Genomic DNA, 6,979 nt, shown 5'->3' with positions numbered 1-6,979 from the left:
AGATTACTTTTTCAGACTCCAGTGGACATGTTGGCTTCTACCTTTTCTACTCGTATCTATCAAAACCAATGATTCATGTTGAATGTGCAGTCACCCAAGTAGACACTGCTAGGAACCTTGTGACTGGGTAATAAATTCTAGATGACATTACATGTAGGTAAGAGTTATGAGATGCACATGAAGAAAATAATTTGAATTTCCTATATAAAACAATGGATTCCAACTTTCCATTAACATTTAGGAGGAAAATATGCTTTTGAATTTTTAAAAAGGAAAATGTTGGTACAACAACAACCCAAATATATTAGAAAATATGGAATAATAGTAAGAATATCTTTATGCCACTGTGTGAAACTTTCATTTACTTTCATTTGAAAAGAATGAATAATTCTGGCCTTTATTGAAAAGTAAAAAGCATACCTGGAAGATAGTTTAAAGAAGACTAATGAAGATTTTAAAAATTGTACAGCTTCCTCTGTGATGACTTGCGTGATAAGAACTACTAAGTGGACTTCAGTCTTGAAGAGAAGTGTTCTGCACAGAAGCATGTATCATGAAGAAAGTTGCTTGTGTACTTTCTCTTTTAAGGAAAGAATAAAAAGGTGGAAGGCTTTTTTATTAAGGCTGTGCCCCTACTCCCCCCCCATTGTCCTAAAAATATAGTAAATCTTAATAATCAAAATCTTGTGGAAAAAAACGCACAATAAAGACTCTTCATACTATAACTGATAACAGATTTGTACAACTCCTCATTATGGGATATTATACATAGATAGAATTTGCAGTTTCTAAGATGCAGATAGTGTAAATCATGGAGAATAAATCAATTTGGAGTTCATACATAATGAAAAAAACAACATCAACATGCAATTAATTGAAGGCTAACAAAATACTAGGAAGAAATTTTATATATACCTGCTCTGTTTCTGCCATCTCCTAACTATCTTTTTGGTGGCCATTTTAGGAGCTAATCTGATACACCGTGTGACTACCTTGCTCTGAAAATAATACATTTCAGTGATGAAAGGATGAATTACCTACGTGGATTAGGGAAAATACTACTACCTGTAGAACTATTTTAAATTGCTAATTTCAAGCAATGCAATACTGTGACTTTCTGGGACAGTCTTTGAATCTGTCTTGAAAAATAAGTGACAGAATAAACCTAAAGTGATTTTCTTCCTGGAGAGAAGAAGTTCTTGGTAGATAAGCTTAAGTAACACATACGTCAGCCAGAAGTAAATTTAAATCAGTTAAAAAAAGTTACCTTGAAAAGAGGTCCATTGTCACATGGGATTTGCAGTTCTATCAGGAACTCTTATTTAATGATAGGTTCACGTCCTAGAGAAGACAGAGTTCAGGAGGCAGTCCCTGGCTTGTCAAGGTTGTCACACACTAAAATATAAAGCTAGCAGCATAAAAGAATTATCTATGTAGGAACGTATAGGCAATACATTTAGTACCTTTTTATTCTTTTCCCTCCTTTTTTCTTGCCCCAAAACAGGTCTGTTAAATTCGGTTTCAAAGCCACTCTACAGCAAGGTTTAAGCTCACAGCTGTAGCAAGATACTTGAGCTGTCACGCAACAGCCCCATTCGCCAGTAAAATGGTACATTTTATAATATTTTAGAACTTGCCTGACTGAAATAAGACAAGTATTTAATTTGCTATTGTTTGAAATATTACAGAAAAAAAAAGGCATTAATCAACCAGAAATTAACTGATTGACCTTAATTATACAAAAAAAAACCAAGATGCCACTCCTTCAAGGTTTTACCCTGTCATTAATTTATATCATAAATGTCTGGAAAATAAAGTTCTAATAAAACTGCGGACACAGATGATAGTTTAGCTCTAATACAAAAACTTTTTATTTATTTATTTCTATTGTTTTTTGGGGGGGTTCTTTCATAGATCTATTAAAAATACAAGAGCAAATTACTTTTGCTTGATGGATTATGCAGTTGTAAAATACAAGTTGTGTTAAGTAGCATTCAAAAAAAAAAACAACACTGAATCTTTCCAAACATGCCTTTTGGCTAGTTTTATGTTTATTTTGCAATGTTCCACAAAAAAAAAAAACTTCTCAAATTTACCATTTTTGCTTCTCAGATGCAATCCTCCTCACTGAACAGAAACTCTATAAACAACAGTGTTCAAGACTATAACCTTAAGTGTGTTTGTCATGACATACTTGCTGCACAGCCTTAAAAACAATAACAACAAAGATAATGGAAGACACTGAAAGGTTTATAACTGCAAAAACATTTAAGCTAGCAAAATCTTCCCTCTTGAAAAAGTGTGAACACTAACCTGTTTTACTTTCTAATGTTGTTTCTAGCAACTGAATATGTTCTACACTTAGAAATTACATATTCTGCAAGAATTAATCGAACATGCCTTGGTAAAGGAAATGTACCAAAGAAGGAAAAAAAATCCGCAGTGACCTGAAACAGTATGTAATCTTTTTACCTGATGGTTTGTTTTTTGTTTGCGTTTTTTTTGTTTTGTTTTGGAACCAGCATTTTTATTTATATGAGAAATTCTGTTTGTGAATAACATAAAATACAACTTCTTATTTGTGACTAAATCTGATATTTTATATATTTAAACATAGCAATGAATTGGATGATCTGACTTTTAATTCAGTAATTATTTTGTATAAAATATAAATTTTATTCAAAAAATAGCATTCTGAGTCCCCATAAGTTTTACACAGAATCACAGAAACACCAAGTTTGGAAAAGACCTACAAGATCATGCAGTCCAACCACTCACCTATCACTAATAGTTCTCACTAGTTTTCTTTATGTTTGTGGAATGAGATATAGCACTGAAGCTGTATGCTAAATATCATACTCTATAAGCAAATCATGTGACTATCCCTTATAACCTTGAAGAATGAAAGTCTGTGAGTTAAGTTACAAAGGCACTAGTACTGACTGGACACTACCAAGTGTGTTAGAAGTCAAAATGACTTTGAGTAAACAAACATAAATTACTACTTTTTTTTATTCATTGTGTGACAAGAAAATAATAACTATGATATTGAATGAATCTTTACAAGTTCATATTTCATGATTAAGGTTTCATTAGCTCTCCAAAAGATTTTTTAGCATAAATCATTCTGAATTTTGCAAATGTGTACATATATAAATATTTGTATAAACAATGAATATAAAGATGTCACAATTATGAAATAAGAGAACTTGGGGAAGCAAGTTATAATAACAAGAAGAGAAAAGATAGAATGCTTATTCACATACCAGTCTCACTGCAAAGCTCCAGAAGAGGGATCTCCAAAAGAGATCCTTTCCTACTGGTAGTCAGCTCTTAAATGGGTCTAGGAGAGGTGGAGTGAAGGCAATTCACCTGTGCTGCTGTGGCTGGCTCATTGCTCACGTCAGGTGATCAATCAGAGGTTCAGGCTGTGATTCAGCAGTTCCTATACAATATTAAAAAAAAAGACAAAAAGAAAAAAAAGTAGTAGAATTTTATGTTATGAAAGTGTTTCAATGATGTAGCTGACTGTTCTGTGACTGAAAAATTAAGTCTGCATACTGCTGCTATCAATATTTAAGTGGCACTGACAAGACAAAGGCAGAAGGAAGAATTGTTATGAATAAATTGGTTTCTACCTGCAATGTCTTTTATATTAATCATTGATTTTTAGTGTGCTATTTTAAAATGTTCATGTCTCATTAACAAATTAGGACACAATCATCAAGTATTCTTCTTTGATAGAATAACTAGTTTAGCAGATTACAATGAAACAATGGCATTGATTTTAAAAAAGCTCTTACAGTGGCTAATACAACATTCTCGAAATCCAAGCAGAGAAAAGACAGTTACCTCGGAGACATCTACAATACTGATTGAAAATAATGCTGAATGAAATTATGTAAGTATTTTGATTGGTTAATATGTAGGTTTTCTGGTCTGAATGCAGTTTTGTTCAATACTTTCATTTCTGCTAGCTGGCAGAATTTAGAGAATATTTTAAAAATTGTTGATAACAAATTTAATGAAATCGAGTTAAAAGAGTTTGCAAACACATTACAGAATTGTTTTTTGAAGTTCACAAGATAAAGGTAACATCACTTGATAGTAGTACTGTGCCAAACTTGAGTAAATGATTAACACTACAGCTCGAAAGATTTAGATAATGACAGTGATCCATATATTAACATAGGGAGGTTGATTCTTATGAAAAATGAAAACATCATTTAGGAAACCAGCTGCTTTAAATGCAGATTATATTTTTTTCTATCCTAAATTTCTGTTTTGAATGAAAGTTGTAGTCCAAAAAGAAGATAACAAATGATAGCAATTACAACAATAACTGAAATACATCTTAGGAGGAAAGATCAAAGACACTGGTGTGATTTTATTTGGCAGACTACAGAAACTACAGTGAAAAGGGCAATAACTAGATGTCCTTATTTTGCTGGAGAAAAATTTATGTTAAATGTTGAGAAAAATCTTCGTAATAACGGCAGTAAATAACAGGAAGATAATAGCAAATAGGTCATAGATCATAGATTTTTAAAGAATTGAATATGTATTTATCTCTGATTATAATAGTCAAGTTGTATACCATCTTTGATAAAAGAGAATCAAGTGATCTTTCATAATACATTTCAGTATCCTTTCTGTGCAATTTTATGATCAATGCTAAATATTTAAAAAGTCTCAAATCTCTTGAGTTGCTGAATATGCTAAATATGCTAGATTCATTAGGAAACATAGCATGATTTTATTATAATAATATATAAATGTAGAACTAGTTTACGAATATTATTTTCATGGTATATCTGGATATCAAGAAAAAAAATAATATAAAATTGTTATTTTAATTACATTGTAAATTTTCATGAATTAATATGTTAGTGTCATCAATGTGATGTCAGTGTGATAATATTCTCCAAGATGTTCTCCAAAATTACATTTTTGGTGCTTTTAGAGGAGATGAGAAATATTTATTTAGTTTGTAGAGATATGGAAAATTTTAAATTATGTTTAGCCATACACAAGTTCAATAGCATTTTCTCAGGAGATGTTCATATTTTGGTTGTGCTATATCAAAACAGATTTCTTTCATCCACACTGTACATATCTTTACAAGATGAATTAGAAATATTTCAGATAGGAGAGAATGCAGGGAAATACTATCACATGCTTTCCCTCATAGTATTTTTTACCTAATTAGCTACTACTGAACTATTTTAGAATGAGTACGTTGAGCTTGATGGACCCTTATCCAGCCTGACCCAGAGTAGCTAGATGTTAGATTTCCATAGATCTTTAAGCCTTGATTCCTCTAATCCAAATGCTCAGAAACTCCCAAGAAAGTCAGAACATTACTATAAATGAAGTCTGACAGCAACCACTTTGCTCCCTGATTTTTCTGAGCAGACACAGTAAAAAGCATTTTAAGCAAGCCATGGTATTTGTTTCAGGTAAGATTCATGCCAAATTCGCCCTTTAGATGAAAGAGGATAATCTATTTATCATATGAAAAAAAATAATAATAGTCACGCATAGTTCATAGAATACAGAATGACTTGGACTGGAACAGATTATTTGCCCTGGTTCTATTGCTATCAGACCATTCCTTAAAGGTATGTTTGGGTCCAAGAGGCAGGATGTCTCAGGAGCAGGGGCAAACATGCACACATTCAAGGCAGCATAGAGAGTTACAAGTTTTGTTTTGCAAACACACACACACACACACAGAGGCATCCACTTAGATAACCCTAGTAAGCGGCAAGCAGAAATTCCCTTAGCAAGTTCAGTATTACTTACTGACCGTTTAGAGACAGACAAAACACTGAGTAGGAGAAGGAGAAGGAAAATGCCAGTAGTGGATTTGATAGGTAGTGTCAGCAGGGCATTCCTCACTTCAAAGTGCATTTTTCCTCTCCAAACTCACTACAGCCTTACTTCTGTCTCTATTCTCTCCAGGGTCTGCGGGTTTTTTCCAATTATGTGGAAAACACGTGATACAGAACCCAAGTGGAACACTTGTCTGCAAACAAGTTCATCTTTGTGGCTCTTCTCTGGACCTGCTCCGGTAGCTTCTCATCCTTCCTGTACAGGGGACCTCAGGCCTCGATGCACTATTCCAGATGGAGCCTCACCATGGCAGAGTAGAGAGAAATAATCATCTCCCTTGCCCTGATGGCCATCCCTTGAGTACTGCGTCCAGGCCTAGTGCCTCCAGTACAGGAAGCACATGGAGCTCTTGTAATGGGTCCAGAGGAGGGCCATTTAAAATGATCAGAGGGGTGGAGCACCTCTTCTATGAAGAAAAGTTGAGGGAACTGGACTTCTTTAGCTTGGAGAAGAGAAGGGTCCGGGGAGACCTCATTGTGGCCTTCCAGTACTTAAAGGGAGCATATAAACAGGAGGGGGAAGGCAGTTTATGAGGGTGGATACTGATAGGACAAAGGGGAATGGTTTTGAACTGAGATGGGGCGGTTTAGGTTAGATAATAGGAGGAAGTTTTTCACACAGAGGGTGGTGACACACTGGAACAGGTTGCCCAAGGAGGTTGTGGATGTCCCATCCCTGGAGGCATTCAAGGAAAGGCTGGATATGTCTCTGGGCAGCCTCATCTAATGGTTGGCAATACTGCATATAGCAGGGAGGTTGAAACTAGATGATCATTTTGGTCTTTTTCAACCCAGCCTGTTCTATGATTCTATGATACACAGACACACACAAATAAACAAAAGCCAGCTCTTGTCAGGTTTTCTGTATCTAGCTCGTTCTGAACCCTAGGATGGATACCATCCGGCCCCACTGACTTAAACATATTCAATGTCATGAAGAGGACTTGGACTTGTTCCACCATTAGAGTGGGACAGAAACCATTCCCCAAACCCTCACCTAGAGGCTCACAATCCTGGCAGACATGGGAAGCTTGACCACCTGTGAAGACTGAGGCAAAGCACTCATTGAGTACTTCAGCTTTCTG

General features: G+C 34.7%; 1 long non-coding RNA gene across 1 annotated transcript; it reads right to left on the bottom strand.

The window, feature by feature from the left end:
- Positions 1 to 478: 478 nt before the first annotated feature.
- LOC122177323 lies at positions 479 to 3,293 on the bottom strand. The gene is made up of 3 exons (XR_006178052.1): positions 3,267 to 3,293; positions 1,268 to 1,341; positions 479 to 580 (listed from the first exon to the last, which is right to left on the bottom strand). It is a non-coding gene; the product is annotated as an uncharacterized LOC122177323 (long non-coding RNA).
- Positions 3,294 to 6,979: the final 3,686 nt, after the last annotated feature.

Source organism: Lagopus leucura, unplaced genomic scaffold, assembly GCF_019238085.1.
Source record: "Lagopus leucura isolate 7727_CA_CO unplaced genomic scaffold, USGS_WTPT01 Super-Scaffold_100001, whole genome shotgun sequence".
Taxonomy (NCBI): Eukaryota; Metazoa; Chordata; class Aves; order Galliformes; family Phasianidae; genus Lagopus; species Lagopus leucura.
The sequence above is the reverse complement of the archived record's forward strand: the minus strand, read 5'-3'. Positions and strand labels throughout refer to the sequence as shown.